Source organism: Ixodes scapularis, unplaced genomic scaffold (assembly GCF_016920785.2).
Source record: "Ixodes scapularis isolate PalLabHiFi unplaced genomic scaffold, ASM1692078v2 PGA_scaffold1__304_contigs__length_218370807, whole genome shotgun sequence".
Classification (NCBI taxonomy): Eukaryota; Metazoa; Arthropoda; class Arachnida; order Ixodida; family Ixodidae; genus Ixodes; species Ixodes scapularis.
Window position 1 is genome coordinate 117,978,630 of NW_024609846.1, and position 19,926 is coordinate 117,998,555.

General features: G+C 44.1%; 1 pseudogene; it reads right to left on the bottom strand.

The window, feature by feature from the left end:
• Positions 1–2,226: 2,226 nt before the first annotated feature.
• Positions 2,227–19,896, bottom strand: LOC115316945 (annotated as a pseudogene).
• Positions 19,897–19,926: the final 30 nt, after the last annotated feature.

Sequence of the window (19,926 nt, forward strand, 5' to 3'; positions counted from 1 at the left end):
TCCCAGCGATCGGACGCGGTCGAGAATCGCCGCGTGCTCAACGTTGTCGAACGCTTTCTTGAGATCCAGACCGAGAATCGCCTTGGTGGAACTGGAAGTATCGTCTACAATCTGGTGTTTGAGCTGCAGCATCACGTCCTGCGTGGAGAGGTTGCGACGGAATCCCAGCATTGTGTGCGGGAAGACGTCGCTTTCTTCAAGATAATCGGTCACACCAGTCAGGAGCGCGTGTTCCATGGCGTTCCCCACGCAGGACGTGAGCGAGATCGGTCTTAACTTATCTATCGTCACCTGCTTGCCCGGTTTGGGAATCATGACCACGCGGGTCCCTTTCCAGGCGTCAGGGAGAGAGCCCTCGCGCCAGCACTCATTAACGAAGGCCGTGAGTCGCGTAATCGACTCGTCGTCCAGGTTTCGAAGCGTCTTGTAGGTCACCCGGTCCGGTCCGGGCGCCGACCTGGTAGTGAGACCACTTAAAACCGCCCTGATTTCCGCTTCGCTAAACTCCGCGTCTAGCTTCTCGTTTTCGGCTCCGTCGTACGCAGGGTGCTGGACCCTTTCGCCCGCTCTGAAGTAACGTTCGCGCACGGCCTCTAGAAAGTCGTCTGGCGTGCCCCGAAAGTCGCGTACGAGTCTGCGAATCTTGTGCCCCTGGGCGGTCCTGGTCTCCTCCGGATCCAGTAGGTGCCGGAAGAGGCGCCAAGCGCTCGCGCCGCTCAATTGAGTCTCTAGGCCGTTGCACGTCTCCTCCCATTGCGCGCGGCACACCTGGAAGGCATGTTCCTCTATGTCCCTGTCTAGTTTGGCTATGCGTCTGCGTAGGGTCCTATTGTGTCTTTGATGTCTCCACCTGTCTAGGAGGGCCCGCTTGGCCTCCCACATGTGCGGGAGTCTGCTGTCGATCACTTCGAGGTTCGCCTTGGGCGGAACCTCGCGCGTTGCCGCGTCAACGTCTCTTCTAAGCGTCTCGGTCCATACATCAATGTTCGTAATCGGCCCGTCACCTCGTTCGTGCTTCTTGCGCGTTTTACGGAACGCGTCCCATTCCACGATTAGGAGCCTACGTCCCCTCGCCTTCCTGTCGCCGTCGGAGTGAAACCCGCGACCGTGCGGCCCCGTGTCTATTCGAATCTCGATCAGCGAGTGATCGCTCCCTAGATCCTCCTGCGTGTTCTGCCACTGCGCGGCGGCTACGTTCGCCACGAACGCAAGGTCCGGTAGCGTGTCGACGCACGCGCTGTTACCCCTCCGCGTGGGATCAGAAGGGTTCGCGATTAATTCCAGTCCCTGGTCTTGCGAGTCCTCCCACAGGCGCTTGCCCTTTGGCGTTTCTCGTCCGTACCCCCAGGCAGCGTGAGGCGCGTTGAAGTCGCCAGCGATGAGTAGCGGCCCATCACCCGCAACTGCACGTGCTTTGCGGAATAGCTCCCCGAATCGGTTATGCATCGAGGGTTTGCTGTATACGTTCAGGACGAACAATCCCTTCCCAATATTCTGAGGACCTCCTCAGAATATTCCTCTCGGAAGTTGGGATATCCCCAGAATATTTGTGGTGGGAGATATATTTCCCTAGGATGTCCGTGGGATATCCATTTGGCCCACTTTTCTAATCCCCAGTACATCCCCAGAATTTCCTCTGGGACGTTGTCAGTATTTCCTACGTTTATCCGTGGGATCACCGTACCAGATCCGGGTTGTCCTTGGGATATCCCCAGAATATTCGTGGTGGGAGATATACTTCCCTAGGACGTCCATGGGATATTCATTTGGTCCACTTTTCTGGTCCCCAGTATATTCTCAACATATCCCTATGGGTGTTGTCAGCATTTCCTACGTTTATACCTGGGATCTTCGTACCAGACCCTACGGGTTGCAGTCTGTACACTGTAGGTTTATACGTGGGGCCTTACAGGCAGCTCCAACATACAGCGTGCCAACCTCGTCACGTGCTGGCTAGATTACGGTAATATAATACCTCCGTTGCGTTGACTGGCTGGCACTCGACGCTGTAGGCAGTGGCCTGGATCACACAGCTGTCAGCTGCAAGTCAGGTGTGCACCAATAGAACTCGACTGCGCAGTTTGCCAGCTGTGTTTTTACCTAAAGATACATCTTCCACAGTGACTATGAGCTTGGCAACAATAGAATTTCATGCAAGTGAGGTATCTGAGCCAACCTGTAGGGCTGAGCTCGAAGAAAGCTGCTCAGTAAAGACATGGGCAGATGTTAGCATCAAAAGCATTGAATACTTTATTATCAGAACAAGATTTCTCTAATAAATGTTTGCTTAACATTCCAAAAATAAAAATATCACATAATAAACCAGGCATCAAAGCCTAAGTTGTACTCTGAAATGACCTGCAAAAATTAGTGATTTTATGTATCACATAGAAAATTTCCTCAAATATGTTGTTTACTGGTTAGATATTTCCATTGAAATTTGCCAGTTTCAACTACGACTATGAAGGAAATTAAAGTTATAAAAATGACATTTTCAAGGACATAGCGGTAGCTCTCGCGAACAGTTAAAAAATGGCCATGTTTGCTTACCTTTTACAGAGATGGCCCTACCAGTCCGATAAGTACCTAATGCGTTGTTTTCACTTCATGTTTCAGAAGGAGATATTTGTCAGAATTAAGTTCTTGGCATGAGTTTTCAATTAGGTTAGACAGGCACACTAAGAACTTAATTCTGACAGGTATCTCCCGCAGGAACACAAATTTAGAAACACGTGCGTGGCGCTTGTCGGACTGGTGGTGCTCTCCCTGCAAAAGGCAAGCAAACAATGCCGTTGATGGAACTGTTACCAACAACTGCCACCAAGTTTTTGAAAAAGTAATGTTTTTATTTTAAGTTCCTTCAAGTCAGAATTAAAACTTCAAATACAATTAAATAATTTGACCAGTAAACAACATATTTTAGAAAATTTCTCTCGATACATCAAATTGTTGATTTTTACAGGCCGTTTTAGAGTTAACCTTTCTTTTAAGACGCCCGGTATTTAAAAATGACTAGAACCTTGCAGTCGAATTGGCAGTCCCACTCCTACTTTTCTGGCTGTCGCTTCTCCATCCGTTCCTTTGCATGGGCCAGCCATGACTTCAGTGCCTTCTCCACCTTGTATTCAGTTGCCCCAAGGCCCTTATTGGCGAGCAGAAATTCTAGAATGATAAAGAATGCAAGTGTGTTCCAAAGCTGAAGTAGTGCACGGAAGTCAGCTGTTTTCTGAAACAAGAACAAGTAACTAAATGCACAGTGTAATTTTCTAGGATTCAAAGGAACTTAACATTGGTTGGCACATTCCAATCATTAATTCTTATACTCCGTTTCATACTTCAATGCAACGCTACTGGCACAAGCGTGTGGCTTCATCTAGCATCCCACTTACGCAAGGGCGCGCGAAAGCGCAAGATCAAGCCAGACGCTTGCGCCAGTAGCCTTGACAGCATTGCGCATTAAGTATGAAACAGAGCATGGGCAGCCACCAGGATAGGCAATAAAAGTATTATTTTATAAAGTTCCATAATGCATCCAACAAACTTGGGTTGTCTAAAAACCACTGGGCAAAAAAATTCTAAAAGACCTGAATAACTATGATGTCAGTGTAACTCGGCTTTACTGCGAGCATGGGATCAAGAAATAATCTGCTGCTGCAGGTAGCTAGAGTATCTCGACGCCTCCAGCTGCAGTAGCCACCGACGACTCCTTAGGTCGAGATGTTGCGATTATCAGGCTTCTTAGTTTTAACCCCTTGAAGGATACATGCAAAGGAAAAAAACTTTTTTTTTTAAACAGGCTAGATGGAAAAATATTATAAAACGAATTTACAAAGAAGAAAAAAAAATTTAGAACTATATTTAGGGCGCAGAACGAACTTGTAGTTGGCGCCAAACTGCCAAATTTTTTTTTCCAAAAGTAACCTAAAAGTGCCATATTTTTTTTTAATCTTGAATTGTTATTCCTCTAGTATTACACAGAAAGTGTGAAAAAATTATTACGGAAAAATTAGCGGATGCGAAAAAAATATCTGCCAACTAAAACGAGTGCTGCCATCTATGATCAGCATCGCAAAACTACTCGGACGAGCCTAGCTCGTCCTTGGAATTGAGGGCTACCGAAAAAACCACTGGACGAGCTGAGCTCGTCCACGACAGTTTTAGCCAGAAACTGGCCGATGAGCTCGGCTCGTCCAAGGGACTTGAGGGGTTAATATTTTAAACTCCTGAAGGTTTGAGTACACCACTCAATAGTGTGAAGTCAAATTTAGTCAACAAAGCCCAACTGCCAACAACTGTTATGGCATATTTTGGCAATGGGCTGATCATGTTGAGATTCAACAGTTAAATGGGATGCTTAACAAGTTAAATATCAATCATAACCAATTTTGTGCTAATTATCACACCACACTCATGCTTGCATATGTGCTGTGGTTAGTAGCATCACTCCAAATAAATATTATTTTTTGTCAACTATGCCTCAAATATTAATACCCATTGATGCAGGAAAGTGTGCAAGCGCACTAGTTCACAGCCCCTGCATAAATTTATAGGAAGAGTAAATGTTCAGATTGTGCTAAATTTTCCAGTTGATTAGCTTTTGATGTTACTGTGACATATTTTAGTACATTCGGTGCCCAAACTAGTATAGACTTGTTTGCAGCGTTCACCACCAAATTACTCTCAGTCGGTTGCAAGCCTCTATTGTGAAAAGTCAGCACAGTTACATACCAAGCAGAACTGTCCAGCTCCGAAGGTTACAAAACTTCCTTTTCCCTTTGCCTCCCTGAAAGCTAAATTCAACTGCCACCTCATCTGACATTAGCTTATGAAGGACTCTTTGCAGGGCGTCGTGGATGCTTTTTCCGTCACAGCCTTTCCAATGCATCTTCTGCAACAGAAAGTAAAAAATAACTATTAGAATCCAGTGTCATGATTGTCACATGGCTGCTGGATTTGAGATTTCTCAGTTTAAAAATATGCAACTAGTAACACATAACATGTTCAACAGACATTTGTGCAGAATGTCCAAGAACAATGTTTACTTAAAATGGCCTGCACAAAGTCATCAACTTGACCTATCAGGTGGCATTCGATGTACTAAAAATTTAGGTCCCTACTCAGAACACAAAAGAAATAATAAATAAGGAACTGATTTTTTGTCAAACGTAGGACACACACTGTCGGGAAGAGATGGAATGACGGCCATGTTTCAGTCAGTTAGATGAATCGGTAACTTTTAAAATACGCCACAGCTCACAAAACTGATTCATACGATTCTTCAAAACTATATTGAATCCACCCTGCTGCAGTAGCTCATGTTAGTTTGGGTACAGGAAAGAGGTTTCACGGTGCAACTAAGTCTTCCACTCCACCAGGCAGCACTTTGTTGCTTCTGTAGTCCTGAGTATGTTTTCTTACGCGTCCTTGTCTCTGTTGCCCAGTGCCTACACCACATTGCCCTGAAAGCCACTTTCACAGCTGTGTTAGAAGCAGCTGCACTGTCTCAAGATGTGCTCGACAGTCTCTTTGTACCTGTTCCAGAATCTAAATGTTGGGTCTCCTCTGTTAAGCAGACGATCATCTGCTTTTGCAGTGCGCAATAACACAAACAGATGCATTTCATCTGTCCACTTTCACACTATAGACAGGTGGATGCATTGCAGACCCCATACAGAAATTGAGAGAAATCCGAACTCTAAGCACTTGCTGATCTTGTAGTTTCTCGTGCTTATCTGCACTGGACACACCATATCTGGGTAATGTTAACGAACATAGCCGCTTCTCTATCTGTTCTCAACAGTGTGCTCCGCGCCGTCGAGAAAGTCAGTTGCTTCTTTCCTATTTCCTTTGTACGAGTTGAGACAAAAAATTGTAATGCCTAAATATCAGTCTTGGGTAAGTTACTTTTAAAAAGTAATTCGTTACAGTTACAGTTACTTTCAGAAAAAAGTAGCGAAATTACCGTTACAGTTACCGCAACAAAAAAGTAACTCGTTACAGTTACAGTTACTTTTAAAAAGTAACGACGTTACTTCTCCGTTACTTTTCTATAACACAAAAAAAAAATTAGGAAAAACTAGAAAACGCTTTTCACCAAGTTTATTTGCATAAAATTAAAAAGTGTGCTTTTTACTTCTTATTGTAAGTTGGCAGCAGTTTCTTCTCGAAATTAGTGTCTGAGAGTTTCCCTTTTTTGATACGAACACGTCCCTGTCCTTGCGGAACAGGCGCTCGTCTAACGCGCAGGTTGGAATTGCTGTGTTGTTTCGCCGGAACAGTTTTTGATTGCTGAGTAGGCGTTGAGGCAACAGAGTGTCGTTTTCTGCGGTCAAGTTGTTAGTAACCACCTCCACCACAGCAAAATACTCTCTATACGCCGGCCATGGTAGTTCTTCTTTGTTCTTGTCAACATTTATATCCTTGGTAGCACTAGCACACTGCTGGCTCGTTGACGGTCGCGCTGGGTTCATAGAGTCCCTGGACATATTTCAGTTCGTACCCGGCAAGCCAGAAACAAAGCCCGCGCAAACAGCAGTAAATTTTGCCTCGACTGTTGACACTACACCGGAGTAGTGGCGCAAATCAAAATACGAACATGAGCAGTGCCCTCCGCCTGTTTTGGAGATGCATGTTTGATTCACCCGATTAAAAAGCGTTTGCGCAGAAAAAAGAAAAAAAACGCAAAAGAGATAGTTCTTCAAGATACCAAGATCTAAGTGTTTAGTCACAAAGTACAAGCGCGTGCTAAAGATAACTACTCTTTTTTTTTTTCACCAAATCTGCACGTGGCTATATTCGGGTCGTGACTGGCGAGAAAGAACGTATTCACAAGTTTTTGTAAAAAATAACTTGACACTCGAAATTTCCGAACAGACAATTTGGAAAGCGCAAAGAATGGCTAAATTGTACTCGTTCAGTGATATATTATTCATAAAACACTGGAAAGTAACGACAAAAGTAACGTCGTTACTTTCATCGTTACCTCAGAAAAAGTAATAGAACTACAGTTACAAGTTACATTTTCAAAAAGTAACTCGTTACAGTTACAAGTTACCAAAAAAGTAACGAAATTACAGTAACGCGTTACTAGTAACGCGTTACTACCCAAGACTGCTAAATATGCCCAGTAAAATATATTTGTGAAAACCTCATATATCATTGCTGAATTTTGCAGGCCATTTTAGTGTGAGCTCTTCTGGGGGACACGGGTTGTAATCCAAGCACAAGCAAGCTGTTTGGTGTTGCAGATGGGCATACATTTGAATCTACAGGCAACTAAAAAAATCTGGCCCAAAAAAATCATGATGCAACTTGAAATGGTAAGCATTAGCTTACCAACTTTTTCTTCATTTCTTCGCTCTCCAATAAATGGTTGAAACTCAGAAAATTCTCAACCGTGTTGAATGTGTCCAAGATGATGCCATCACTGGAGTCTTCCACATACTGAGCATTCTGGCTTAACTTTCCCACAATGAGGTCCAGTTGTTGAGACTGCTCCTCTTGTTTAGCTTTTACCATGTGCAGCAGACGGAACAGTTCTTTCTGCATTCCTGCAAAATATAAAAGGTATATGATTGTTAATGTCTGTGTCATAACAAACATGTTTCAGGAAAGTGGTAGAGCAACTGAGAATAGGATTAACTTGCTGATTTAGAAAGCTTTCAATAATTCAGACTTGGCTCATTTAAGCATATTAAAGCAACAATTATTTACCCAGAGAGATTGATCTAGTACATTAATGTTATGCATTTGGCATTTATCTGCACTGTAAGTACCAGACACAACTGCTTGATTAGAGACACAGACTTAAAGTGAACTGTTAAATTACCATCTTTTAAGCATTCATTGGACATCCTTAGGCTGGTCAAATCAGTATGTTTAAAACAAGCCCTTGTGCTGGTAGTGTTTTTATTCTGCAACCTAGATAAAAAAACTTGCTATGGTAAATTTGTGAATACTCTTTAATAGCTTATTCATTTGGTTCTGTTCATTATACTTGTTTTCCAACGTCAACAGTTCAATCTAAACTAAGCACAACAAAAAAATATGGGGAACAGCATTGAACCCACCTTGGTTGTCTGCTGCATGACAAATTTGGTGCTTTTCTCCGTATGGGTGTCGCCTTTTGGCATTGCGACCTGTGTGAGATTTTCAAATAGTGAATCTAGTATTGGGGCTGGCACAGCCATATATGCAACACGAGGCAATATAATACACGAGCCTGAGCTTATGCTAGCTACATTTCTCAGTCTGCCAACGAGGCTACATGGTTAATTTAAGCATAATTATTTTAGTATTAAAGAAACTAAAAATAAGGTTCTTATGCACGAACTCAACTCTCCTACGTCACGCCGCGGTGGTGGCGCGTCGGGCGCACTTCCGGTCTGGGGTGGTGGGCAGAAGTCGTCGTGTGAGACATGCATTCCTGCGTTCTTTTGGAAGAAACCAGACAATAAACCTGCCTTCACGTCAAAATGCTGCGACAGGGGCTGTACCAAGAGAGTCTGGAAAGGTCTGAAGGTCAGTTTTCACGTTTTTCTGTCCCCTCCGTTTGTCCGAGAACGTGGATAGTAGCCGTGAAAAGGTCAAACCAGGCGCTGTCGAACTAAGATTGTTTGTGCCGGCAACACTTTGTGGTTGCCAGATGTAGTTGTTTTGTTCCAACATGAACGAGAGAAAACCGCCAAGTTGTCCGGACCGCCCAGGGGTTCAGTGCGCCTTCAAATTCACATGGTTACCTGATCGTTCGAACTTTCGTCTGCTCTTTCAAACTTGTCTGCTTTTTGTTGTCTGCTCGTTCAAAAAAAGCGGCCCGTAGACCCAACCTTGACGCAGTGATTGCAATAAGAAGTAATTGCAGGCCTCAAAAGACTTAAGTAGGCTCGGTGTAAACAGTAGATACAAGATGCTGATCAGTGGTACCAGTGGCCATCACCAACTTGTTACGCTTGGTCTGTTCCCGCTTCCAATTTTCAGTATCGACGTCAATCATTGCCGCTACCTTCTACACTTTTGCAGCACGAGCGACGTCGCGACCAAAAATAGCTAGAAGAATCTCGTCATGATTTTGGCGTCCATTCTGCGGCGTTCATGCGAATGAATCGCCGGACGTGAAATTATTTACGCAAAGGTTAGCGGCGTAACGAGCCTTGATAATTTCACTCAGGCGATTAAAGTTGTAAGACATTGCTATGAGTACGTGGAATTGACAATTCTAACGTGAAAAAGAGAATGCAGACTCACACAGATGCCGACAACATGACATTCCAATGGTTTGTTGACGCCAAACACGGTGCTTCTTGCCCGCACTCCATTGCGCATGCGTTCGAATTGTCGTCTGCTCTTTCAAACTTGTCTGCTTTTTGTCGTCAGCTCGTTCAAACAACAGCGGCCCGTAAACCAAACCTTGACCCGGTAATTGCGATAAGAACTAAGTGCAGGCCTCAAAACACTTTTGAAGGTTGGTTGAGGTAAGTAGGCTAAGTGTAAACAGTAGATACAAGAAGATGTTGATCATTGTTACCTAATGGCCATCACCGACTTGTAATGCCCGACTCTACTAGCGGTTTTCAGTATCGACGTCCACCATCACAGCTACGGTCCGCGCTTTTTGCAGCTTGAGTGACGTCGCGACTGAAAATAGCGAGCAGAATCTCATCGTGGGAGTCAGGCTTTAGCGCTCATTCTGCGGCGTACACGTGAAATGAATCGCCACTTGTCACATTATTCACGCAAAGCTTTGCCTCGTTAATTTTGCTGAAGCCGCTTAAGTAGTCAGACATTGTTAGGAGGACGTAGAATCAACAATTACAGCGCGAAAAAGAGCACGGGGACTCCCAGCGACGTCGACGACAACGCAATTCAATGGTTTGTTTATGGGCAACAGCGGGCTTCTTGCCCACCGTCTACCGCCCATGCGCGGCGCCGCTGGCGTCCGCTAGGGTCGCTCCGGTTTGTTTGTAAGCATGAGTTGGTGTATATTTCTCACCTTTCACACCACCTCTGCAGTTTTCCTTGTGTGTCTTCTGAGATGAATGATCTGGAAGATCGCCAAAAACTTAAGAGCTTTAGAAGAATGCTCAGCACACTAGGAACTGTTACCAATAATAAACTGCGAAGCCTGAGGAATTAACCGCAGTTCAGGCAAGATGGTGTATATTCAGATGTGGCCCTGAAACTGTAGCACACAAGAGCAGAATAATAGGCACCATGAAATGTACTCAATGTTTCTGCTGCTGGGTCGCTCCGCTTTTTTGTACAAGTCTCGTGCTCATAATTTTAAAAGCAACAGTCCCTTTCAAAGCCTTCTGCAGTAGGGCTGTGGTAATATAAATAATACAATTATAATTGTATCAAAAAAACAAAAGCCGAATATTGAATTGAATACCAAACTTGTTTCACATGAGCTCAAATATTTACATAGTTGTGCAAGAAAAAGCAGCTGGTGTGTGCTTTCTGTGGTCAACTTTTCCCATCGGGCCGTAACTAGAAGACTACTTTACACATTTATTTTTTGCAGTAGTGTAAGCTTCTAAGCATGCTTCATCTAGCACTCTGAAATGCACTTTGCAACAATATTTCAATTTGAAACGGGGACTTTTCTTGGGAGGCATGGTGCAGTGTTGGATACTCTTGTCCCCTAATAATTCTTATCTGTCGATCACAAAGGGCCTTTTTATCTGCGTGCTTTTGGGTATGCAGTATTCAAAATATACTTATTTATTTATACTCTATTAGCTAGCCCATAGTAGAATGAGAAAAGTAAAATGCATTTCGCATATTCCAAATCTAACAAGACAGGTCTTTCGGTCGCCTTTTGACGAATATGAATTATACTCGAGTAACTCAATACTATATTAACAGTTTGATTAACAAATCAAACTATTATGAAGTCGATTAAACAACATAATAAAGTACAATGTGCCTGATGAACAGAGCTAGAAAAAATAGCCTTGTAGTGATATAACTCAATTGATCTGACGAATTCCGACAGCTAAGGGGTGCTAAAAGAAATGGAGAAAAGCCTAAACTGTAAGGGAAAGAAAACCAGACAGGCCAACTGTAACTCACCTTGTTGGACTTGAGGGGCCCATTGATGACCACAGGAGGGGTTGGTGGTGGTTCAAAAGAGCTTTCTCCCTCTTCGTCCCAGTCATCATCAGATTCTGCCGCAGGTGGTAGTGGTTCCTTTTGTGGTTGCAAGTATCCATGTGCCTCTGAAAAAATTGTTGTTTGGGAAATTACTCTAGACACACATGCTCAAAGCCAACATAAACAGGAGGTCTACATCCGAATACAAGTTAAGGTCGCAACAGATGCACCACCACAGCCTCATTGCAGGCAGTGTTGCTCCGCAATGCGCGAATGGCAACCTTTGCAGTTGAGCAAGTCGATACATAGTAACAAGAATAGCAGGAAAGAGAAACTGCAAATATGCAGGAACCAGGCAAGGAACTACACAAACGCGGCGCTAACTCCTGTCTCTTGTTTTTTTTACCGCAGCAAAAATAAATTTAAAAAGAAGTAGCAGCGTAATAAAAGTATGCTTTAAATTTCTAAGGGACAGTTTGACTTTACAAAAAGGTTGGATGCTTGTTTCAAGGCGCACATTCCATGTTTTGGGGTGGCATTGCGTACAACTATCTCGCCGAGTCCTTTTTCTGCTTCTTTTTTTAATGTTCATATTTATTGGAGAGAAAGAAAAAAGCATTGTCGTATCTGCATTACTTATTTCGTCATGGCTACCGCCTTTCCTGGTTGTCCCGTGGAGCAATGTGTTGCCTAATTGGAACATGGTTGCGTTTATTTGGCTCAACCTCAACTTACAAAAAGTAGGATGCATCAATTGTTATCTAGATGAGGCGACAGACAACCAACTAGGTTCAAATTGTGGCACAAACGCACCAGACAGGGCCTTAGCCACGGGGGGCGGGGGGGGGGGGGGGGGCTTGGCATCTTTGAAATTTCCAGTTTAGCTGTCAGCTCCTCTCACCCCTCCCTCACCCAGGTCAACTTCCCAAAAGCAAACCCTACCCCCCCCCCCCCCCCCAAAAAAAAAAAGAAAAAGCTTCTGGCTACAGGCTTGACATTAGACACATATTAAAACACATCAATTCTACTGGTATAAGCAGTGCACAGGAGACAATGAACTTACTAACATCAATTTTTACAGGCTGCATAGGGTAGGCACGTTTAAAATAAAATCATAGTAGCGAACAGGGTGTCCAACCGGAAACGAACTGAAAATCGGACCGTTATTTTTTTCCGAACTGTACGCGAACCGAATTGAAACGCTCGCCATCATCTTGGCACTGAACCGGAACCGAACCAAAAAACAAAATAATGATGAACGGTTCAGAAAACGGTTCAACGGCTTTTTATTTTGCGAAACATGTTAGTTACCTAGTAGTTACAATACTTGCGTGCCTTAAAGAAAAGAAAGCAAATGCTTTGTATCGAGATTGCGAGTTTCTATTGTTTAATTCCTAAATTAGGTTTTTTTCAATGTCATGGAAATTATAAAAGGGTTAACAAAATAAAAAAAAGTGGTCGTCCTGCTTTGGGGCAATAATTGCCACGGTGTGCTAAATAAGGGGATATGCAATCAATCAATCAGTTGTTTTACTTTCCTTGTTTGGGGAGAGCTGTTCATATACAAGCTGAACAGGACTCAAAAGAAAGCAGTAAACAAAACACTTAAATTGGAACTCTTTTTTTTTCTTGCCAGAAAGGTCAATAAACGTCTACCCAATTTCAATTTTAAAAAAGAAAAGTCGACACACGTGCATGTGAACACAAGCTTAGTTTTCGGATCGTTTTACGTATGCTGGAGCATGGCCAAAACTCCTCCAGTCCGTCTGTTGCTACGCTCCATCTCTCCTTCAATGGACTAAGAAAAAAACCTATGGGTCGTCAGGTCCAATAACGGACGTATTAAAAATGCACGTTGCAGATTGCTCCCTTGTGCGTATGATCGAGAGGGTAATATAACACGTAATTTCTAACTGGCTCGCAATTGGACGTGGCGACCCCGTAGCTTTTCCTCCGAGTCTATCATAGGGTGATACAGAGTACAGATCGAAATAGTGTTTTCAGGTCACATGCCTGTAGAAGGAAAAGGAAATCCTAGCAGCCGCAGAGTCCATATGCCATGCAAAGTGTCGAAAGGCGCTCAAAAGCAAAGGTTCCGCCTGTTTGGAGGGCTTAGACGTGCTGCTTCCATCAGTTACTTTGCTCCTTTCAGGTGGCGATGGGGTGGGAAGGAAAGGGGCTAGACACCACAAAGGCGTGAGGAAGAAGCAAACAGAGCTTTTTAGTTTAGCTTAACTTTATTTTACAGGTCGGAAGGAAGATTGATGACAGAAAGAGTAAAACACGCAGGACGACGAATATTGAATAGAAGTGTTCCTCGTCCTGTGTGTTCTATTCCTCCTGCTGCAGTTAACTCTACCAACGTACTCTTCAGATAATAACTTAACAAATAAACGACACATAGCAAGGAAGATTCTCTCCTAGCAATATTCAGGTTGCAGAAAACAATTTCAGTTATTAGGAGTGAAACCGAAATTCCTCTCTATTTGGTCATTAGTCTGCACAAGAAAGAAGAGCAGAGTGGGTGACACTTATCCACTGACTCAAAGCCACCCCTTCCCCACTTTTCCCTCTTGCGCGGAGTAATGGCAGAATAGAGAGAAGTTTCGGTGTCCCTCGTAAGAACTGAAAATTTGTGACGCAAATATTGCAAATAGAAAGTTCCAACAGAAACTAATTTTGAGACATGCCTATTCTACCCAGGCCATAAATGAAATATTTTTTTATGAGTAACATGACAATCAAACTGCTAGAACCATAAGCTGTGGGGAATATTCTGTAAACGATAGCTTACTTGAAGTTGAGGCACAGAAGCCAACTAGTACATCATCCTCATCAGTTTCATCTGGCTCCCATCGCATCGGCTTTTTTCGGCGTCTTTCTACGTCACTTTGCAAATCAGAGGTCTCTTCGGCTCGCGGAAGTTTTCGTCTAGCCTTCTCGTAGGACTCTGCAAGTTCGAGAAAAAAAAAAAAAGAAACAGAATACAAAATTTCACACACTAGACATTTTGGAACTATTAAATTCCATAAATAGAAAGAAAAAAGTTCACCAACTGCTGAATTTTTAAAACCAATTGACGTGCAATAAATTTTGAAATGTAAGTTATGGGAATGCACTGCCATACTAACCAAACCAATCCAGGGCAGTGCACCTTAGCCGCTTCCAGAAGTCTGGCGGTTGGTGCGCGTTTTGCACCATTTGTTGCATTTTTCTCGGGTTCTTCTCTGGTGGCCAAGCGACATAGCCATCCTTATACCAGGACCTTGGAACAACTGCGACCATATCATCTTCATCGCTGAATTTGACGATGGCAAACATTCCTAAATGTAAGACCAAGTACAGGAATTTGTTATTTCAGGGAAGACAGCTGAGGGAAGGCAGCACAAAGATTAGTTTGCAAAAAGAGTGGAGACCTATGTATTACTCAGCTGCAATGGTTAGTAAATTTGCACTGCACACTAACATTCTCAATCTGAAATTGGTATTTTCGAGCCTTCAGCAGGTATCATAAATTTAAAAATAATACTACTAATATTAAAACTTACTGCAGCTAGGTGGAGCTGGCCATGGTGAAGACCAAACGAAAAAAAATGTATTCCATGTAGGAACCCAAGTATTCTGCACTTTCTCTGTATTATTAATTCCAACAGAAGTTTCCAATGTGGTCACCAGCTCCAAGTTAATTATCATGAAGCAAGGGAAAGACAATCTTCTTGTTTTCATATTCAAACTTGAGGCATTTGAAAGATATGTCCTCTAAAGCCCAGGCAGTTGTGGCTGAAGGATTCGACACCTCAAAAATGCCAAGAAGAGAGGACTTGCATGGATACATGTAGATATCAGACCTTGCAAGAAACCTGGTTCCAACAACACAAGGAGACCCAGAAGAGAAGAAAGCGATATTAGAGGCTTGGACTATGCTTCCGTCATCCATGACAAAGCAGCTGGCATCAGTTTTCAACACAAACTTGTGAGGGACCGCAACCTTTTTGAACTGCGGCCCTCTGCAACCTGCAGGTAGCGGACCACTCTCGTGCTCTGAAGAGAAGCATGGTTCCGTTGACGAGACATTTCCTTCTGTGCCTGCACTTCTCTCCTCCATTATACGCTTGTACAACTGCTGGAGAGGCATTTCAGGCTTTCGCTTTTGCTTCTTAAAGGCCGCTGTACAAACGGGACGTTCTGCAGGGAAGAACCTTCTCTCCCGAAGCTGGAGACGGGGAGGGAAAGGGCCAGCATTGGGTGGAAAGAGTGTCTAGAGAAGGGGATTAGCCTCGGGGCGAGGTCATCCTGTCGAGAGGGAGTGGGGACGGAACATAGCTGCCGTTGGGGTTCCGGCTACCAGGTGGAAGATAAGCTTGTCAAACGGCGACCTCGGATGCGAGGACGGGCACGTCAGAGATTTTGAAAATAGCTGCTTGATTAGCTGGACGACCCAGTGCGGTCTACTGGCTCTAGAAGGTGACTCGGATGAAGAAACTCGTTTTGCTCCAAAACTCTAAAAGCATTCCGGAACGTGAACTCTTGCCACACATAAAAATAACACATGCATGAAAAACTACGAAGGCACCTAAGCTTTCTCCTATGATGTGAAAATGCGCGAGCATTACAGGCAGAGTTATGTTGTCGCAACTTGCAATAAAGAAAGAAAAAAAAAGTTATGTCGGCGCAACTAGGCGCAACGAATTGCGCACTAGTTTCACGATCAAGAGCTTCGAAACCGGGCAGGGGATGATTTTTTCTCGTGTTCTTTTCTTATTTCGTTTATTTTTTTTTGTTTGGTCACGTGACAATAAAAATCACATGAACAGAATTTTTTTTTTTGGCCACGTCGCCAGAGATTTTTTTTTTATTATTACTTCTCCTTTTCTTCTGTCTTTTTTTTTCCCTTTTTTTCGGTTTACGCTCCTTTTTGCAAAACTCTTTGCACCTATTTCGCGTTACATTAGCCTTAGCCAAATCATTTTATTTATGGCAGGGAATTCTGCCGTACGTATCTTATGTTTCTATTACCAACCCTGGCTTACAATACGCATAGAGAATTTCGTCCGGCAACCAGTTTGGGAATGACGAGGCCAAATTTGTGTTATAATTTTTTTGAGGTACAAGCATAATTTCGGCCTCGTTATCTGTCGGTCTCTATGATTGGCTCTTCAAGTATCTTTTGGGAAGGCAGACGACTGGCATTTTTAGTGTGCACGTGTGTCGACCAGAGTGAACGTTGCTGAAGCGCCTCCAGTGTGATTTTGGCCGTAAATAACTGGAGGCCCCGGGCAAACCCACCCAATGTAGAAAAGTATCTACCTTTCTCGTTTCATAGAGAACTATGGAAGGGACGAATCCCAGCCGAGTCAAACTAGAGGCTTGCAAACGCAATCGTGTTGACAATAGCTCCAAGGAGTTTGTATGACTCTCTCTGGCAGTGTGCAGAGGGTAAAGGCACGGAGGTAATATATGCTTTTGCCTAGTCACCTCGCAAACGGTTGGGTATTGGCTGCAGAGATCCATTTTGCTTTGTTTTATTACCGGTATTATAGCTTGATTTCTGTGTTCCTAATTTCACAGACAGAACGAAATCGCTTTTCCCGTGTGGCGTCACGGCGGTGAGACAGAAATGAATCAGTGTACCGGAATTCGACGCTTGTGCTCGTTCTATAGCGCTTCTAAAAACCGTGAGATCACGGCTGTCCAATTAACGTCAACAATGCATAAACTGCAGTTACTTGTACTCGTATTGCATTGTGAGGGAACGACTATGACTGGGTAAACAGGAATAGGGAGAATGGGTGCGTGTGATTTGTTGAAGTTCGAATCAACAAATCAAGCTTCAACGAATGCGATAGTATTGCATTCACTGAACCAGCTATATGAGTTTTCAGACCGTATATACCTTCCAAGTATGCGATTCGTGTTCTGCGAGTGGTGCCTCAGCTAAATTAAAAAAGCAAAATCCACGTTGAAAAAAAAAAAAAAAAATGTTTACGGTGACTCGAGCCGCTCCCGCGCCGAATCCTGTTTCACGTAAGCGTAATCTTGGGGTCGATGCACGACGAGTTGTCTTCAATCATAAAAATAGTTTGATTACGATTATTGGCAGCGCTAAGAATTTGAAAGCCAAGCAGTGAAGACAACGGTGTTCTTAGAAATATTATACACATTTTATTTTACACTGTTTGTTGTCGTTATGTTCTTGAATTATTGGCTAGCTTGTGGCGGACAGGGAAGTCTTGCAGGGCCATATGATAGGACCTACACTAAACCTGCCGCACTTCAAAAAATGTTAGTCCAATGCATACAAGCTTGTTCAAGGCGGACGGAGCGTTGCGCATCCGGCAAAGCGCATACGGTCGCTCCCCGCGGCGTTTTTTTTTTTTTTTTTTTTTTTTCGAGCAGCGAAATAATTTTTAGTCAAGCAGCAGGCCCCCTCTTCGGCGGGTTAAGCCGGATTAACGGAGGCGTCTCCTAATCCATTCTCCATGTTGTCCCCTCGGGGGAGGGCGGTGAAGGAAGGAAAGGAGGGCAGGAGAGGAGGAAACGCAGAAAAAGTGGAAAGCGCACGAGGAATGTAGCATCGTGTTTTTATAAGTATATATCTACAATTTACTGACTGTATAAGGATACCTATGTGCGTACGACAGAGAGAGTGATATAATAAGAAGCTTAAACAACTATAACCTGCATTTGTTTTCAAGAAACGTTGAGATACGAGAAACCAGACGCTAAAGTTGCGGACAGCAAACTTGGAACTCTAGTGCTTTTTGATGCAACGGCTACAAAACTATCGCGAGGCCGGCGACCACAAAAGGCCACAAAAAGAAGCAGCAAGTGAACACAGCTCTGCTTCTGCATGTAATTCTCAAATGGGAAGGCACTCCACCCATTCACTGAACCATGGGCCCGCACATCCGCAGCAAGGTGAATTAGTCCATGAACATTGTGAGAAGCTATTTCTTCTCCATAAAGAAATATGAACGTCCTAACAAAGTGTAGCAGAAGCTGTTCTGCATAGTCAAGGAAATCCCGACACAATCTGGGTGATGACAAGATTGTCAAGGCAACATGGAGAGACATGAAATTCTTGTACATATCTACGGGCAAGCTAGGCACAAACACAAGAGGGCCAGTGTACAGAAGGATCAGCTTAAACTCAGTAGCCTTCCATCGGTCCACCTCAGAGAGGCTCCGTGGTCGTCTGCTCAGTTCGGAACAAATAAAATGCCGGAGGTGGCAGAGCTTTTCTGAAATATCCTCTTTGACGCGCCTGTGTTGCCTGTACTTTTTGGAGCCCTTGAACCAGAGGAAAATCAATTTCTTCAAAACACCTAGCAGCACCAGATGCATGTACTCCAATGGCACATCTCTAACCATGTCAATAGGCAGTTCCTGTAAGATGGTTGTGCCAGTGTGATGGTCCTCTTGTCTAGCTGTTCGAAATCTCTGGTCGGTCCTCAGCTCCGCATCGAACTGTGGGAAGCACAGTCTCCGACCAACTGTTTTTCCCTCAGTTGTACACTTCGTGCAACTGAAGTATCCATTATGGCTTTGGATGGAAAGCACGTAGGCCTTAGCAGAGGCATCACAAATGATTTGTGTGAGCCTGACTGCCACCCTGCTGTCATTGAGGAGAATACCAGTCTCCAGCAAGCTGACCATGTCACGTACAAAGGCCTGCATGAACAGATTTGGATCCTCTGGCTTCGACTGCCCACGAAAGACACCTACCGGAAAGGGGCGGCCATTTCCGCAGTTAGCAACCCTACAGAATATTGGCCAGAACTGGTCCCGTGTGCTTTTGGTCAAAGGGAGCCCATCAATGTTTATCGGCAAGTAGAGGCATTCTGGGAAAGTTGTCAAAGCTTGTAGAGTGTCCACCAAACCAGCAGCCAGTCCAAAATGACAATATTGCCCACCACCCAACTCCGTTATTGCTGGGCAGTTTCTTGGAGTATCAAGCAGAGTTTTAGCACAGCTTGGCAGGGAAGAGAAGCAGGGATGGTTCTTCGCCAATTTCAGAAGGTCATTCAGAGCCTGATGGGAGATACTGTTCTTGATACTCCATTGCCTTAAATCGTTTCTAAATTGCTCAACAGAACCGCTTTCTCCATCACTTGAAGGTTTCGGAATTTTCGCGCCTGCGGCACCTGCGGCTCCACTGTCGCCGTCACTGCTGTGAACGGAAACATTAGAACTCCCAGAAAAGAGACTGTTTTCACGGGTGTTCCCGACTGTTTCCTCGCTCTCTGCGTCTCGTTCGGTGGCAGCAGAAAAACGTACGCCGGAGCTGGGTCCCTCACTGACGGACGACCTGTCTGACTCGCCCGCTACCGCAGCCTCACAGTAAACTGCGGAACCGGAATCCAACACAAAATCGACGGCCGTGCCTGCCAACCGTAGACTCATTTCCACACTTTCCCGTAGTTTCCGCCGAAACGTCCGGGATGTCTTGTGTTTCGGCATGACAGCGCGCGACTGCACCTGTAACTACCACAGCCAAACAATGCGCCCGGATCACTCAAAACCGCGATCAAGATCGATCACAGGATTACGCACGAAGCGTTCAGGAACAGTTTATGTGACACTGCGGAACTTATAAAGTAAGAAAAAGTGTGCTTGCCTGTCAGCCTTGCTGATTTTAAGACGAAAACGAGTTCTTGTTTCTTCTCATGGACTGCGTGATCGCGCCAAATGGTCAAACCGTACAAACTGCGCACGCGCAAAGTTACCTATAGCCGATACTAGTACCGCCTGGATTTCGTGTTCAATTTGAAGCTCTACATTCATTAAAAATGATATTAAAGTACATTTAAAATAATAAGATAACAGTTAAAATTA